This window comes from Bos indicus, chromosome 9 (assembly GCF_029378745.1).
Source record: "Bos indicus isolate NIAB-ARS_2022 breed Sahiwal x Tharparkar chromosome 9, NIAB-ARS_B.indTharparkar_mat_pri_1.0, whole genome shotgun sequence".
Classification (NCBI taxonomy): Eukaryota; Metazoa; Chordata; class Mammalia; order Artiodactyla; family Bovidae; genus Bos; species Bos indicus.
The window spans coordinates 29,910,255-29,929,298 of NC_091768.1; positions in this window are offsets into that span (position 1 = coordinate 29,910,255).

The window sequence follows — 19,044 nt, forward strand, 5'->3', positions numbered from 1 at the left end:
AATCTATTTATAATTTAACTAAAAGCTTATAGAACCTGATTCAAACCATAATTATTTTATTTATATGTCAACAATGAAGAAAATAATTTATGTCGTATAAACAAATTTTATTTAATACTTCATTAAGCAGACAGCTTTCTTTTAGAGAATTGAAAAGTAGGCAGGAAGGAAGGAAGTCACTAATAAAATTATTAACTTTGTTACCCAACAAAAGTGGTACTTCTTTCTCTTTATATTTCTTCTTTACTAATTTGAAACACACACACACAGAAGAATATTGTTCTATTCTCCGTGCATTCCTACTATAACACTTTTAATTCTTTTTGAAGCAACATAGTGATTCTGCCTATAGGAGAAAAGGTCAAAATAAAAAGGGAAATTTGTAATATTTTCACATTCATGAGATAGAATGTACATCCGGACATCTGTAAACCAACCACTCTGTCTCAGGCATGAGGTATCACCAGTCCAGCCTCTCATGAGCACCATGCCTGGACTCTTTCTCTCCAGATATCCAATGCCCAGACTTGACCCTATCTGTTCTTTTACAGAATTCTGAGAGAATCCAGGGCATAATCAGGAGCTATCTTACAGGTTCCTGCAGAGAAATACTCATGGCAGTAGAGGCAGGGGGACACTCAGCAAAGTCTCAGGGCACACAAGAGTGTCCTTCTGCTGGAAATTTCCCAAGGATTAGGCAGTCATCCAACACGTCCACAGACACTGGCTTTCATGTGTTCCTGAAAAATGGCCACCAAAATACTCAGTCTCTCTGCCCACTTCCTCTACTGCAAGCTTACACTTCTCCACCAGCACAAGCTTCCACCACTGCTCCCCTTCTTCCCCTGCCACACACCCTTCAAGGTTACAACCAACCACCCTTTCCTCCTTCCTAAACAACTTGTCTTCCTGAGGTGGGGCAGAGATAGAGACCTTAAATCTCTTCTATTCCATTAACAGCATAAAGTGTTGTACAGTCCTCAGGGACTTTCCTTTTAATATTCGAAAGCCTCTTTGAAAGTAAAATAAATAAATAAATAACTGAACATTAACTTTCTCCTTGCATTCTTGCTATATTGCTAACTTGGGAACATTACGCTCTCCAAAAATAAAAAATTAAAAAATACTGTCTTCTTCTGGCATTCCTACTGTAACAATTGGAACTCTTTCAGCTGTGACACGTATGATTCTGCTATCAGAGGAAATGTGCAAAAGAAAAGGAAAAATTTAATAGTTCACATGCATAGTAAAAAGCTGAAATCCCTTCTATGGCCTGCAGGCCTTCCACGATCTGTGTTTTCTTCAGTCCTTGACATCACCTCCTGTTACTCTGCCCTTTCACTTCCTACTGGAGAACCACATTGTCTTCTTCTTTATCTGAAAATTGTCAGTGCATTCTCATCACCGGGCCTTTGCATTTGCTGCAGCCTCACTTAGAATGGTTTCTTTCTCCAGATATATACTAGTTATTTCAGTCCCTCACATCTTTACTCAAAAGTCATTTTCTCAGTAAAAGCCTCACTTGCCATTTTATCCAAAATTACAAACATCTTTGCCCAATCATTTATATCCTTTTTCTTTCAATTTTCTTTATAGCTAGCTAGTTGGAAGAAGCACAAGCTGGAACCAAGATTGCCGGGAGAAATATCAATAACCTCAGATATGCAGATGACACCACCCTTATGGCAGAAAGTGAAGAGGAACTCAAAGTCTCTTGATGAAAGTGAAAGAGGAGAGTGAAAAAGTTGGCTTAAAGCTCAACATTCCGAAAACGAAGATCATGGCATCTGGTCCCATCACTTCATGGGAAATAGATGGGGAAACAATGGAAACAGTGTCAGACTTTATTTTTGGGGGCTCCAAAATCACTGCAGATGGTGACTGCAGCCATGAAATTAAAAGACGCTTACTCCTTGGAAGGGAAGTTATGACCAACCTAGATAGCATATTGAAAAGCAGAGACATTACTTTGCCAACAAAGGTTCATCTAGTCAAAGGCTATGGTTTTTCCAGTGGTCATGTATGGATGTGAGAGTTGGACTGTGAAGACAGCTGAGCATCGAAGAATTGATGCTTTTGAACTGTGGTGTTGGAGAAGACTCTCAAGAGTCCCGTGGACTACAAGGAGATCCAATCAGTCCATTCCAAAGGAGATCAGTCCTGGGTGTTCTTTGGAAGGAATGATGCTAAAGCTGAAACTCCAGTACTTTGGCCACCTCATGCAAAGAGTTGATTCATTGGAAAAGACTCTGATGCTGGGAGGGATTGGGGGCAGGAGAAGGGGACGACAGAGGATGAGATGGCTGGATGGCATCACCGACTCAATGGACGTGAGTTTGAGTGAACTCCTCGAGTTGGTGATGGACAGGGAGGCCTGGCGTGCTGCAACTCATGGGGTCGCAAAGAGTCGGACACGACTGACTGAACTGAACTGAACTCCTTTTTCATTTTATATTGTTTATTGTTTGCTTTCTTTATTCAGCAGTCCTAGGTGTTAGTTGTGGCACTCGGGATCTTTAGTTGCCGTGTGTGGGATCTAGTTCCCTGACCAGGGATTGAACCCAAGACACCTGCAGTAGGAGTTCAGAGTGTTAGCCACTGGACCACCAGGGAAGTCCTCTATATTGTTTATTGTTAATCTCCTCTTTGGAGAATGTAGTTTCCAGGAGGGCTAGATTTTTTCTCTATTCTTGTTGCATCTCCACTGCCTAGCATGCTGTAGCACTCAATACATGTTTTTTGAATTAAATGAATACTTGATTTATTTTAAAGTGAAAGATGGACAGTATACTCATCATTGCTGTGTACTTATTCACTAGTCATGTCTAACCCTTTGCACCCACCACACTCCTCTGTCCATGGGATGTCCCAGGCAAGAAAACTGGAGCAGTTTGCCATTTCCTTCTCCAAGGGATCGTCCCAACCCAGGGATCAAACCCAAGACTCCTGCATTTCAGGCAGATTCTTTACCACTGAGCCACCTGGGAAGCCTCTACTGCTCAGCACAAGGAAGAGGCAATGGTAAAGCATAGTCTCTGACAAAGTTTACTGCACTCCCTGCAATAAACACCCTTCTGTTTTCTAGGCAGTTGCAGAGTGGCAGGTATATAATGCTGCAGCAAAAGTGGTCATGAAAATTCAAGCTATCTCTTTGTTATATAGCTGCAAAATCCTGATTTTTTTCCTAGTAAATAGGTGTCCCATCAGTATGAATGACTTCACAGCACATATGACAGGCATTATCTTACACTTTGAAATGGAACTGACAAGACTGAACACATCGTGAGCTATACAATGATTCACTAAACAAGAATTCTGCTGTAATTACATTCTTTTGTACCTCCTGCACAAACACTAAAATCTGACTACAGGCATCAGAGCAAATTTTTGTGTTTAAGCAGAATACGCTTGTTAAAAGATTAATACAATATCTTCCAAAATTTGTCATGAGATATGCTGATTCATCTCATGACTTCTACAATGGACCAAATATTGAGCAAAGACATTTCATAAAACTCTGATTGTGCATGATTTTTGCCATTCCGATGCAATATATATATATATATATATATATATATATATATATATATCTCACTAATCACTAGCAACTGTGTTAAGCTTTTAACACAGTCATATAAAATGTGGTAGAACACTTCATAATAACTTCAAGAGACGAAAGCCCAAATGTCCTTGGGTTTGCTGTGATCAAACTGTGCTCAAGTTATCAATGTCATGCCCATCTGTAGCATAGCTTCAAGGGCTTGAGATTAACATTTGGAAATAGTGTAAGCAGATAAGGCAGATGTTCACCAGAAAAAGAGAACCAGGAATGGCTATTTTGACGTAAGAGAAACAATTTTGACCTAAGTCAAGTTTTGTCATCTAAGCCTGGCTCCAATGCTTGCCCTTGAACAGTTCTGAATAATGTTCTGAAGGGAGGAATGTCATAAAACAATAGTGCAGCCTAGGGGCAGAGTCCTGTTCTTCACAGCCCTGTTCCTCAAGGATACAGGCAATAATTTATCTTTGAGTAAGAAAGTAGGAGGAACAAATTTAGAATCAAACACTTTGCCTGCCAGAGACTAGAAGGGTTCAAACAAACCTTGTGGGTTCCAGGACTCAGAGACCCCACAGACTGAGCCAGAACTGTATCTGAGTGTCTCCTGTGGAGGTACGGCTCATGGTGAAGAGTTCTGATAAAATGTGGTCCACTGGAGAAGGGAATGGAAAACCACTTCAGTATTCCTGCCTTGAGAACCCCATGAACAGTATGAAAAGGCAAAAAGATAGGACACTGAAAAATTAACTCCCCAGTGCAGTAGGTGCCCGATATGCTACTGGAGATCAGTGGAGAAATAACTCCAGAAAAATGAAGAGATGGAGCCAAAGCAAAAACAGCACCCAGTTGTGGATGTCACTGATGATGGAGTAAAGTTTGATGCTGTAAAGAGGTTATTGCGTAAGAACCTGGAATGTTAGGTCCATGAATCAAGGCAAATTCAGATCAGATCAGTCGCTCAGTCATGTCCAACTGTTTGCGACCCCATGAATCGCAGCACACCAGGTCTCCCTGTCCATCACCAACTCCTGGAGTTTACTCAGACTCACGTCCATCAAGTCAGTGATGCCATCCAGCCATCTCACCCTCTGTCGTCCCCTTCTCCTCCTGCCCCCAATCCCTCCCAGCATCAGAGTCTTTTCCAATGAATCAACTCTTCGCATGAGGTGGCCAAAGTACTGAAGTTTCAGCTTTAGCATCATTCCTTCCAAAGAAATCCCAGGGCTGATCTCCTTCAGAATGGACTGGTTGGATCTCCTTGCAGTCCAAGGGACTCTCAAGAGTCTTCTCCAACACCACGGTTCAAAAGCATCAATTCTTCGGCGCTCAGCCTTCTTCACAGTCCAACTCTCACATCCATACATGACCACAGGAAAAACCATAGCCTTGACTAGACGAACCTTTGTTGGCAAAGTAATGTCTCTGCTTTTGAATATGCTATCTAGGTTGGTCATAACTTACCTTCCAAGGAGTAAGCGTCTTTTAATTTCATGGCTGCAGTCACCATCTGTAGTGATTTTGGAGCCCAGAAAAATAAAGTCTGACACTGTTTCCACTGTTTCCCCATCTATTTCCCATGAAGTGATGGGACCAGCTGCCATGATCTTAGTTTTCTGAATGTTGAGCTTTAAGCCAACTTTTTCACTCTCCACTTTCACTTTCATCTGGTCAAACAGGAGAAGGCAAAAGTGAACATCCACATTTTAGAAATTAGTGAACTAAAATAGACTAGAATGGGTGAATTTAACTCAGATAACAATTATATCTACTACTGTGGGCAAGAATCCCTTAGAAGAAATGGAGTAGCCACAATAGTCAACAAAAGAGTCCAAAATGCAGTACTTGGAGGCAGTCTCAAAAATGACAGAATGATCTCTGTTCATTTCCAAGGTAAGCCATTCAATATCACAGTAATGCAAGTCTATGCCCCAACCAGTAATGCTGAAGAAGCTCAAGTTGAATGGTTCTAGAAAGACCTACAAGACCTTCTAGAACTAACACCCAAAAAAGATGTCCTTTTCGTTATAAGGCACTGGAATGCAAAAGTAGGAAGTCAAGAAACACCTGGAGTAAAGGGCAAATTTGGCCTTGGAATACAGAATGAAACAGGGCAAAGGCTAATAGAGTTTTGCCAAGAGAACACACTGGTCATAGCAAACACCCTCTTCCAACAACACAAGAGAAGACTCTACACATGAACATCACCAGATGGTCAATAGCAAAATCAGATTGATTATAGTCTTTGCAGCCAAAGATGGAGAAGCCGTATACAGTCAGCAAAAACAAGACTGGGAGCTGACTGTGGCTAAGATCATGAACTCTTTATTGCCAAATTCAGACTTAAATTGAAGAAATTAGGGAAAACCACTAGACCATTCAGGTATGACCTAAATCAAATCCCTTATGATTATACAGTGGAAGTGACAAATAGATTCAAGGGATTAGATCTGATAGAGTGCCTGATGAACTATGGCCAAAGGTTCCTGACATTGTACAGGAGGAAGGGATCAAGACCATCCCCAAGAAAAAGAAATGCAAAAAGGCAAAATGGTTGTCTGAGGAGGCCTTACAAATAGCCTTGAAAAAAAGAGAAGCCAAAAGCAAAGGAGAAAAGGAAAGATATATCCATTTGAATGCAGAGTTCCAAAGAATAGCAAGGAGAGATAAGAAAGACTTCCTCAGTGATTAGTGCAAAGAAAGAGAGGAAAACAATAGAATGAGAAGACTAGAAATCTCTTCAAGAAAATTAGAGATATCAAGGGAACATTTCATGCAAAGATGGGCTCAATAAAGGACAGAAATTGTACGGACCTAACAGAAGCAGAAGATATTAAGAAGAGGTGGCAAGAATACACAGAAGAACTGTACAAAAAAGCTCTTCATGACCCAGATAGTCACTATGGTATGATCACCCACCTGCAGCCAGATATCCTGGAATGTGAAGTCAAGTGAGCCTTAGGAAGAATCACTACAAACAAAACTAATGGAGGTGATGGAATTCCAGTTGAGCTATTTCAAATCCTAAAAGATGGTGCTGTGAAAGTGCTGCACTTAATATGCCAGCAAACTTGGAAAATTCCACAGTGTCCATAGGACTGGAAAAGGTCAGTTTTCTTTCCAATCCCAAAGAAAGACAATGCCAAAGAATATTCAAGCTACTGCACAATGGCATTAACCTCATATGTTAGTAAAGTAATGCTCAAAATTCCAAGCCAGGCTTTAACAGTATGTAAACCATGATATTCCAGATGTTCAAACTGGTTTTAGAAAAGGTAGCGGAACCAGAGATCAAATTGCCAACATCTGTTGGATCATCCAAAAAGCAAGAGAGTTCCAGAAAAATATTTACTCTGCTTTGTTGACCAAGCCAAAGCCTTTGACTGTGTGGATCACAACAAACTGTGGAAAACTCTTAAAGCGATGGAAATACCAGACCACTTGACCTGCCTCCTGAGAAATCTGTATGCAGATTAGTTGGAACTGAACATGGAATAACATACTGGTTCCAAATCGGGAAAGGAGTATATCAAGGCTGTATATTGTCACTCTGTTTGTTTAACTTATATGCAGAGTACATCTTGAGAAACGTTGGGCTGGATGAAGCACAAGCTGGGATCAAGATTGCTGTGAGAGTTAGCAATAACCTCAGATACGCAGATGACACCACCCTTATGGCTGAAAGTGAGGAAGGCCTAAAGAGCCTCTTGATGAAAGTGAAACAGGAGAGTGAAAAAGTTGGCTTAAAGTTCAACATTCGAAAAACTAAGATCATGGCATCTGGTCCCATCACTTCATGGCAAATAGATGGGGAAACAATGGAAACAGTGAGAGACTTTATTTTTTTTGGTCTTCAAAATCACTGGAGGTGGTGACTTCAACCATGAAATTAAAAGACTTTTATTCCTTGGAAGAAAAGGTATGACCAACCTAGACAGCATATTAAAAAGCAGAGATATTACTTTGCCAACAAAAGTACATCTAGTCAAAGCTTTGATTTTTCCAGTAGTCATGTATGGATGTGAGCGTTGGAGTATAAAGAAAGCTGAGTGCCAAAGAATTGATCTTTTGAACTGTTGTGTTGAAGAAGACTCTTGAGAGTCCCTTGGACTGCAAGGAGATTAAACCAGTCCATCTTAAAGGAAATCTGTTCTGAATATTCATTGCAAGGACTGATAGTGAAGCTGAAACTCCAATACTTTGATCACCTGATTCGAAGAACTGATTCATTTGAAAAGACCCTGATTCTGGGAAAAATTGAAGGTGGAAGGAGAAGCGGACGACAGAGGATGAGATGGTTGGATGGTATCACCAACTCGATGGACATGAGTGTGAGTAAGCTCTGGGAGATGGTGATGGACTGGGAAGCCTGGCATACTGCAATCCATGGGATCACAAAGATTTGTACATGACTGAGCAACTGAACTAAACTGATATCTTTGAGAGCTGCTGGAACAAAGGTCCCTGTGAAGATGTGATGGACTGAAAGAACTAGCGTATGTCTGGAAAAAGAAACCATTCTAAGTGAGGCTGCAGCAAATGCAAAGGCCCTGTGATGAGAATGTGCTGACAGTTTTCAGATAAAGAAGAACACAGTGTGGCTCTGCACTTGGAATGATGTTGTTGACCCTCCTGACTTCAATCAACTAAAGGTTGAACTCTGTTGACCTTTGCCTCAATTCTATGCTGAATTCCCCTCTGCTCAAGCTCCCCCATGAATATGCATGTGTCTATCCTTAGCTTAATACTGTCCCAATTTTGCTGTTGGGGAGACATGGCTTTGCATCTGTGTATACATCAACAAATACATCCTCCCATCCAAATTGCAGATTGAAGTCCATACCCCATTGCTCAACTTGCTACCATATATAAGTTTTCAGGTATACACAACTCACCAAAGTGTATAACTTTCCCAATGGTCACTGAATTCTCTAATTAAACTAGCAAGCACATATTGCGCAATATGAGTTGACCAAGGGTAACTGGGGTACTTTGATGATTTCACCCTGATGAAGTTACTAAACCTATATATAATTTTCATAAATGACATTTTATTTAAAATGTTACTTTAAAATAGCATTATTATAGCTGTCTTTTGAGTTAGGCATTGTATACATATCTCTAATCCCCTCAACAACCCTGCAAACTAGGATTCTCATCCCCTTTCTTCTTAAATGAATAAATTCAAGCTCAGAGAAAGGAAGTGATATGTCCAAGTTTACACAGCTGTTCACTGGAAAAGACTCTGATGCTGGGAGGGATTGGGGGCAGGAGGAGAAGGGGACGACAGAGGATGAGATGGCTGGATGGCATCACTGACTCGATGGACGTGAGTCTGAGTAAACTCCAGGAGTTGGTGATGGACAGGGAGGCCTGGTGTGCTGCGATTCATGGGGTCGCAAAGAGTCGGACACGACTGAGAGACTGAACTGAACTGAACTGAACACAGCTGTTAACTACTAGAGAAGATTTATTGCAAATCTACCTGATTGTGACTCTCCTCAGGGAGACTGGTAGAGTCTGTGAAAAAAGTGATGGGCAAGATCATTTTGATTAAAATCTAGGGACCATACTCTCTATTCTCAAATACTATGAAAGGGTCACATAGTTTACTTTAGAATAACTCATGTTATGTTCTTTTCTGTTCCATTCATCACCCTTGAGTTTCTTCAGTGACCTTTCTTTTCCACAATTATATGAAAAAATTCTCACTGGTCCTAAGTCTTCACTGTACGGTTCTTCTGCCCTTCCTCCCACATCTGGATCACAAATGCAGTTCCATTAAACTTTGAATGAACAAAACTTTGAACAAAACCTTCTTTAGTTTGAAACAGTGTTTCTCAATTTTTTTTTTCCACAAATTTTTCCTGAAGAAATTTCTCAGTCATTTTCCTCCCAGTTATCCTTTCCATGAAATTTTAATATCAGAGATATACATGTCTGGTTTTGTATTGTTGCCCTCTGAAGGGCCATCAGTTCAGTTTGGTTCAGTCGCTCATTTGTGTCCAGTTCTTTGCAACCCCATGGACTGCAGCATGCCAGGCTTCCCCATCCATCTCCAGTTCCTGGAGCTTACTCAAACTCATGTCCATCGGGTTGGTGATGCCATCCAACATGGCAACTGAAGGGCCATAAACCATTGTAATAGCTGAGCCACTCTCCTCTCACCTAATCTTCAAAAACCAATTTTAACTGCTTTGGGTGAGAACGCATGGTTTAGAGCAGATTCTCAGCCTTAGCACTATTGACAGATAATTCTTTGCTGTAGGGTGTTGTCTTGTTATTTAGAATATTTAGTAGCTTCCCTGGTCCACTGTATAGCTGCCAGTAGCAATCCCAGTTGTGACAACCTAAAGTGTACCCAAAGTGTCTTCAGACATTGCCAAATGTCCCCTAGGAGGTAAAACTGCCTTGGTTAGAACCACTACTTTAGAGGGGAGAAGAGATGAATGTCCAAATGGCCAAGAGTAGAAAGAAAAAACTTTGAACATTTACATAATAAGAAAAAATGAAACCTGGAAAAGGACCCTCACTTAAACTTGACCGTGCCTGCACCTGATCTTGGACTTCCAGACTCCAAAAGTGTGAGCAATAAATTTCTGCTATTTCTACGTAACCCAGTCTGTGGTATTTTATTGCAGCTCAAATGGACTAAGACACATGGCAACCAGAAGAGAAGCCCAGAAAACTCCAGGTTAGAGGTCTCCAAAATGAAATAGATAAGCTACCGGATAAATCTGAAAACATTAGACAACTTGACAAGAGTCATGGCTCCGATTTTTCTGATAAAACATAGAAAACCAAGTAAACAAACAAATAAAACAACTATTAACTCTTGGAAGGAAGTTGTGGGTAGAATTTAAATTTTCATAATAATCTGGGCAGTATCTAACAAAGTATGTTTTCACTGAAGCAAAATTGTCACATAATTAAATAAGGGGGGGTAAAGAACAGGAAAGGTGTAAATATCAGAGTTAGGATAACAAAGGCAGGGTAAATACAGCTGAATCTTTACCTTATATGGTAAAAAGTCAGGTGTAGTGCCCCAAACTGAAATAATCAGGAACAAGTAATATAAGAATCTCATTTAGAAATATGGAAGTCAATAAGTAAAAAATCAGCTAAAAGAACAAAAACAAAACAAAAGAAAGAAGTGGGTTTTTTGTTTTGTTTTGTTTTGTTTTGTTTTCCCCTGAAGTGGAGAAAATAAGGAAGAAGGAGAGAAGCAGACACCAATATTTAAACTGTAGTGTTCTTGCCTGGAGAGTCCCAGGGACGGAGAAGTCTGGTAGGCTGCCATCTGTAGTCGCACAGAATTGGACATGACTGAAGCAACTTAGCAACAGCAGCAGGGACTTCCCTGGTGGTCCAGTGGTTAAGATTTTACCTCCCAGAGCTGAGGGTGCAGGTTCAATCCCTGGTCAGGGATCTTACATGCCTCAAAGTCAAAAACTGAAACATAAAACTGCAGCAATATTATAACAAATTCAATACAAATTTTAAAAATAATCCATATCGAAAAATCTTTTAAAAAATAAAACAAAGAGCTTTATAAAATATGACTTTTCAAATAGTTTTCATATATAAGAATAAAAAAATGTATCTTTAATTGAAGTACAGTTAAATGGGGCTTCTCTGGTGGCTCAGATGGTAAAGAATCTGCCTGCAGTTCAGGAGACTGGGATTTGATCCCTGGGTTGAGAAGATCCCCTGGAGAAAGAAATGGCTACCCACTCAAGTATTCATGCCTGGAGAATTCCATGGACGAAGGAGCCTGACAAGTTATAGTCTACGGGGTCACAAAGAATCAGACATGACTGAGCAACTAACATAGTTAAAGTGTAATGATTTACATTTTACTAGTTTCAGTTGTGTAACAGAGTGATTCAATACTTTTATAAATTATACTCCACTTAAAGTTATTATAAAATTTTGGCTGTATTCCCTGTACTGTACAGTATATCCTTGTGTCTTACTCACTTTATATATAGTAGTTTGTATCTCTTGAAAAACAAAAAGAGTATTAAAAAAAAATAAGAGAAGGAAGAAAGAGAATACCAGTAGGAGGTTCACGAGCCATTTAAAAAGCCAAAGTCAACTTTTAAGTATATTTTAGTTTTAATATTTAAAGGTGTCAACTATTCTTTTTTTTTTTTTTTTCATTCAACTATTCTTAAGCTAATGAATTTTTTAGAAAATCTAAACATACTGACTTAAGTCAGGAAAGTATCCAGGAAAAAGCATGCTATTTAATGATTAAATGATACATGGAGATGTATCTAAGTTATATAGGAAGCATCATAATGCAAACTGATTTTTTTTTAACAGTTAAATTAGGCAGAAAGAATTCTTGGAAGTTTATGGTTAATGGTATAGTTTTTGTTTTTTTTTTTTTCATATTCCTGGATCCTGTCTCACAGAATCATATAATACAGCAAACCAAAAAAACCACAGACAACATTTGATATAAAACCATGTGATAAGGTATCCCCACAAATTTCAAACAAGAGGATGGAAACAAAAGCCAACAGCCACAAGAGCTGCATGCTATTGGCACCTATAAAGGAAAAAAAGTTGCCAAAATAGCCAATAGGTATTCATTGGAAAATGGTGCATGTCCATTAAAGAGTGGCAGCTAAAACTGGGAATTTTGTGGAATCCAAAAAAGTGAGTGCGAGACACCTATAGTGAGTCCTGTAGAGCAGGTCAGCTCCATGAACTCTCGGAACTGAGCCACTGGGCCTCAATCTAAATGGAACAGAGTATGATGCGAAGGAAAGATCAAAGTAAAAGCCAGGAAATCTCAGAAAGTAAGCGGTCCCGAAACTTCCCTGGTGGTCCAGTAGTTAAGTCTCTGCAGTTCCACTGAAAGGGGTACAAGGTTTCATCTCTGGTCAGGGAACTAAGATCCTACATGCTGGGCAGCCAAAAAGAAAGAGAGAGAGAGCATAAGGAGCAGAATAGCACACCTTCAGAAAATGAAAGTGCCCTAGAAAAAGCATGCCCATAAAATATATCAAAACTATAACCTTCTATTTCAAAACAAACTAAAAGACATTAAGCACCTTATATGAGACAGAGGACAAGATGGTTGGATGGCATCACTGACCCAATGGACTTGAGTTTGAGCAAGCTCCAGGAGATGGTGAAGGGCAGGGAAGCCTGGCATGCTGTAGCTCGTGAGGTCGCAAAGAGTCGGACATGACTGAGCAACTGAACAGCAAAATGAGGCTTGAAAGAATGATGTTCTGATTTGAGTTAGAAAAACTCAAAAATGGCATGACAGAACTCAGTGAAGAATTAAAAATAAAATAGTTTCAAAAATAAAAGCTAAACTAAAATAGCATGAAAGCAATCGAGTACAAGCAAGTGAATAAAAGGAATAGAAGCTTAAAGGGGAGAAAAGATTTAAAATAAAAAATAAGCTAAAGAAAATAGACTTACATGACAATAGAGAAGACAGAGAAAAAATATCTAACGTGTGGATAACAGGTTAGATAAGAAAGCCAAAGGTTTAGATAAGAAAGCCAAAGGTTTAGATAAGAAAGCCAAAGAAAGAAAAGAAAAAATATATATGAAACTATAATTTAAGAAAGTTTTTCTGAAACACCAATTTAAAGAGTAAATTTCATACCTAGAATTTCTACATAGAATGACCTACTCTAAGGTGTAATCTAGTAGAATCACTGGGCTTATAAACCTTGGCATCTGGGCAAAAGCAATAAGGAACTTGGAAAGAAAATTAGATGCTCATCAGACTTTAATTCTGGAGGAAAATGAAGTAAGTATTAATTTTATTTGGTTATGCCATGCAGCTTGCAGGATCTTACTTCCCCAAGCAGGGACTGAACCTAGGCCATGGCAGCCAAAACAGCAAGTACTAACCCCTGGTCTGCCAGGGAATTCTCTAGAGTAAGAACATAAAATATTCATAGGAAACAAATGTGAGTCAAAAATTTTATATCCTGCAAGATTGACTTCCATATATGAAAGACCTGTAGTAGATGTTGTCAACATATAAGATCTCAAGAAAATAATGGTTTCATCAGCCTATCCAGCTGAATCTATTAGAAAATAATTTTCAGATAACAAATAACTAGACACTTAAAGACCAAATAAGGGACATATGCTAACAATGTAGATGTACCACATATATTTTTAAGAACATGGTGGAGGCAGGAGAATGGAGAAGAAAATTCAAAAACTATTCAATTGTTTCAATAACAATTAGAGGTGATAGGAATTCTAACAAACCTCTGATTTGGATTTTCCAGACTATTTGTTTATGAGACCAAAAATACAGGAATATTTTAACTCTTCATGGATATAAACAGTTAGAGATTATTAGATATGTGACATGTTGCTCTTCTTCTACACATGAAATTTCTCAAACATATCAGATCTGGTTCCTGCGCAATGTCACATAAAAAGAATTTTACATTGATTTTGCATGAAATTGTTGCAAAGAATGTTTTTCATTAAAATACAGACTTCTAAAATGGCTTAAATTAAATTTTAATAAGCATCAAAGATTGTTTTATATCAAATGAGAACCCAATAAACTTCCTGAAGCACATTTTCATAAAACAGCACTTTGGTTCTGTTTGCAATATTGACAAATGAGGAACTGCTTAAATTGCTGGCATACTGACCATTTACTTTGTTTTATTACCGCAGTTAATCCCTTATATTGTAATAGTCCCTAGTGTGCGTATAACAAATGAGTTAGAATCTATCCCAACACTGTTCCATATGCTGCTCTGAGCCAGTAAAGTCTGAAGCAAGCTGACCCACTAGGATTTTAGTTGATGTGTGCATCAAGACACGTTCACAGCCTACTTGGAATTACTCAGAGTAAATGATTCATATGATATTCACATCTTTGGCTCTATAAGTCTTGTTGAGCTTGTTTTTTGTTGAGTTCAACTCTCCCTTCCCACACACAGATATTAAATAGGTAAGATATGGGCTTTATCTCATGATGTACTCTGCATATAAGTTAAATAAGCAGGGTGACAATATACAGCCTTGACGTGCTCCTTTCCTGATTTGGAACCAGTCTGTTGCTCCATGTCCAGTTCTAACTGCTGCTTCCTGACCTGCATACAGATTTCTCAAGAGGCATGTCAGGTGGTCTGGTATTCCCATCTCTTGCAGAATTTTCCACAATTTGTGGTGATTCACACAGTCAAAGTCTTTGGCATAGTCAATAAAACAGAAATAGATGTTTTTCTGGAACTCTCTTGCCAACAGATGTTGGCAATTTGATCTCTGGTTCCTCTGCCTTTTTTAAAACCAGCTTGAACATCTGGAAGTTCATGGCTCATATACTGTTGAAGTGTGGCTTGGAGAATTTTGAGCATTACTTTACTAGCTTGTGAGATGAGCGCAATTATGCGGTAACTCGAACGTTCGTTGACATTGCTTTTCTTTGGGACTGGAATGAAAACTGACCTTTTCCAGTCCTGTGGCCACTGCTGAGTTTTCCAAATTTACTGGCATATTGAGTGCAGCACTTTCACAGCACCATTTTTTAGGATTTGAAATAACTCAACTGGAATTCCATCACATCCACTAGCTTTGTTTGTAGTGATTCTTCCTAAGGCTCACTTGACTTCGCATTCCAGGATGTCTGTCTCCAGGTGGGTGATCATACTATTGTGATTATCTGGGTCGTGAAGATCTTTTTTGTACAGTTCTGTGTATTCTTGCCATCTCTTCTTAATATCTTCTGCTTCTGTTAGGTCCATACAATTTCTGTCCTTTAATGTGCCCATCTTTGCATGAAATGGTCCCTTGGTATCTCTAATTTTCTTGAAGAGATCTCTAGTCTTTCCCATTCTGTTGTTTTCCTCTCTTTCATTGCACTAATCACTGAGGAAGGCTTTCTTATCTCTCCTTGCTATTCTTTGGAACTCTGCATTCAAATGGATATATCTTTCCTTTTCTTCTTTGCTTTTGCTTCTCTTCTTTTCACAGCTATTTGTAAGGCCTCCTCAGACAATCATTTTGCCTTTTTGCATTTCTTTTTCTTGGGGATGGTCTTGATCCCTTCCTCCTGTACAATGTCACGAACCTTGGTCCGTGGTTCATCAGGCACTCTGTCTATCAGAACTAATCCCTTGAATCTATTTCTCACTTCCACTGTATAATCGTAAGCGATTTGATTTAGGTCATAACTGAATGGTCTAGTGGTTTTCCCTACTTTCTTCAATTTAAGTCTGAATTTGGCAATAAAGAGTTCATGATCTGAGCCACAGTCAGCTTCCAGTCTTGTTTTTGCTGACTCTATAGAGCTTCTCCATCTTTGGCTGCAAAAACTATAATCAATCTGATTTTGCTATTGACCATCTGGTGATGTCCATGTGTAGTCTTCTCTTGTGTTGTTGGAAGAGGGTGTTTGCTATGACCAGTGTATTCTCTTGGCAAAACTCTATTAGCCTTTGCCCTGCTTCATTCTGTATTCCAAGGCCAAATTTGCCTGTTACTCCAGGTGTTTCTTGACTTCCTACTTTTGCATTCCAGTGCACTATAATGAGAGGGACATCTTTTTTGGGTGTTAGTTCTAGAAGGTCTTGTAGGTCTTCATAGAACTGTTCAACTTCAACTTCTTCAACATTACTGGTGGGGGCATAGACTTGGATTACTGTGATATTGAATGGCTTGCCTTGGAAATGAACAGAGATCATTCTGTCATTTTTGAGACTGCCTCCAAGTACTGCATTTTGGACTCTTTTGTTGACTATGGTGGCTACTCCATTTCTTCTAAGGGATTCTTGCCCACAGTAGTAGATATAATGGTCATCTGAGTTAAATTCACCCATTCTAGTCCATTTTAGTTCGCTGATTCCTAAAATGTCGATGTTCACTCTTGCCTTCTCCTGTTTGACCACTTCCAATTTGGCTTGATTCATGGACCTAACATTCCAGGTTCCTGTGCGATATTGCTCTTTACAGCATTGGACTTTACTTCTAATAGCAGTCACATCCATAACTGTCATTTTTGCTTTGGCTCCATCTCTTCATTCTTTCTGGAGTTATTTCTCCACTGATCTCCAGTAGCCTATGGGCACCTACCGACCTGGGGAGTTCATCTTTCAGTGTCTTATCTTTTTGCCTTTTCATACTGTTCATGGGATTCTCAAGGCAAGAATACTCTAGTGGTTTGCCATTGCCTTCACCAGTGGACCACATTTTTTCAGTACTTTCCACCATGACTTGTCTGTCTTGGGTGGCACTACATGGTATGACTCATAGTTTCATTGAAATAGACAAGGCTGTGGTCTATTTAATCAGATTGGTTAGTTTTCTGTGATTGTGGTTTTCAGTTTGTCTGCCCTCTTATGGAGAAGGATAAGAGGCTTATGGAAGGTTCCTAATAGGAGAAACTGACTGAGGGGGAAACTGAGTCTTGTTCTGATGGGGGGGGGCACTCTCAGTAAATCTTTAATCAAACTTTCTGTTGATGGGTGGGGCTGTGTTCCCTCCCTGTTATTTACCTGGGGCCAAACTATGGTGGAGGTAGTGAAGGTAATGGCGACCTCCTTCAAAAGATCCCATGCCTGTACTGCTACACTCACTGTCCCCAGCCCTGCAGCAGGCCACCACCAACCCACGCCTCCACTGGAGACTCCTGGACACTCCTGGGCAAGTCTGGGTCAGTCTCTTGTGGGGTCACTGCTCCTTTCTCCTGGGTCCTGGTGCACACAGGGCTCTGTTTGTGCCCTCCAAGAGTCTGTTTTCCAGTCCTGTATAAGTTCTGGCAGCTCTGTGGTGGGGTTAATGGCAACCTCCTCCCAGAGGGCTTATGCCATACCCAAGTCTGCTGTACCCAGAGCCCCTGTCCCTGTGGCAGGCCACTGCTAACCTGTACCTCCACAGGAGATGCTCAAACACAGTTCTGTCTCAATCTCTGTGGGGTCCCTGGGTCCTGGTGCACACAAGGTTTGTTTGATCCCCTTGAGCATCTCTTACAGGAATAGGGTTTGATTCTAAATGCAAATTCACCCCTCCTGCCATCTTGCTGGGGCTTCTCCTTTGCCCTTGGACATGGAGTATCTCCTCACAGCAGCTCCAGTTCCATGCAGCCACCGATAAAGCACAAGCTGGAATCAAGATTGCTGGGAGAAATATCAATAACCTCAGATATGCAGATGACACCATCCTTCTGGCAGAAAGTGAAGAGGAACTAAAAAGCCTCTTGATGAAAGTGAAAGAGGAGAGTGAAAAGTTGGCTTAAAGCTCAACATTCAGAAAACTTAGATCATGGCATATGATCCCATCACTTCATGGCAAATAGATGGGGAAACAGTGGAAACAGTAAGAGACTGTTTTGGGGGGCTCCAAAATCACTGGAGTTGGTGACTGCAGCCATGAAATTAAAAGATGCTTACTCCTTGGAAGAAAAGCTATGACCAACCTAGACAGCATATTAAAAAGCAGACACATTACTTTGTCAACAAAGGTCCATCTAGTCAAGGCTATGGTTTTTCCAGTAGTCATGTATGGATGTGAGAGTTGGACTGTGAAGAAAGCTGAGCACTGAGGAACTGATGCTTTTGAACTGTGGTGTTGGAGAAGACTCTTGAGAGTCCCTTGGACTGCAAGGTGATCCAACCAGTCCATCCTAAAGGAGATCAGTCCTGGGTGTTCATTGGAAGGACTGATGCTGAAGCTGAAACTCCAATACTTTGGCCACCTGATGCAAAGAACAGACTCATTTGAAAAGACTCTGATGCTGGGAAAGACTGAAGGTGGGAGGAGAAGGGGATGACAGAGGATGAGTTTGTTGGATGGCATCACCGCCTCAATGGACATGAGTTTGAGCAAACTCCTGGGGCTGGTGATGGACAGGGAGGCCTGGCGCACTGCAGTCCATTAGGTCACAAAGAGTCGAACATAACTGAGCACTGAACTGAACCGAAGATATGGGCTTTTGCCCAGTAGAGCACCTGATCGAAATTTTGAGCCAAGTGTGTGTGTTTCTGACTTCCAGCATCAATTGTTTTAGTCAACTTATTTCCCCACATCCCAATTTGACATTCATTTACAGCTATTTTTAAATGGCCTCAAGGGATAAACATGTATTTCTCCAATGCTGTTCCATTTTAGAAGATCCTTACCTCCTGCATAAGGGGAAGGGTGCTGTAAGGAATTTTCTCTTCGCTGGACTACTTCTTGTGCTAATGATTTGAAAAATTATATCAAGTTACCAGTCTGAAGATTACCTCCTAAGGATTCTTATGGGTGTGTGAAAAGTAACACCTATTAGACAGAATTTATAGGTGTGTATTATTCCTAAGACTATTGGATATCTGTCTTGACAAGTTGCAACTAATTATTGTTGCAAATAGAAGAACTCATCCTAACAGGCTAGAAATGAAGGGAGAGAAATATGCCCAGAGCAATGATAGGTCAATTTCTTATCACATACTTGCATGATCAAATTACAAGAAATTTTTAAAAGTGTAGAAAAAGGAAGCATGGTA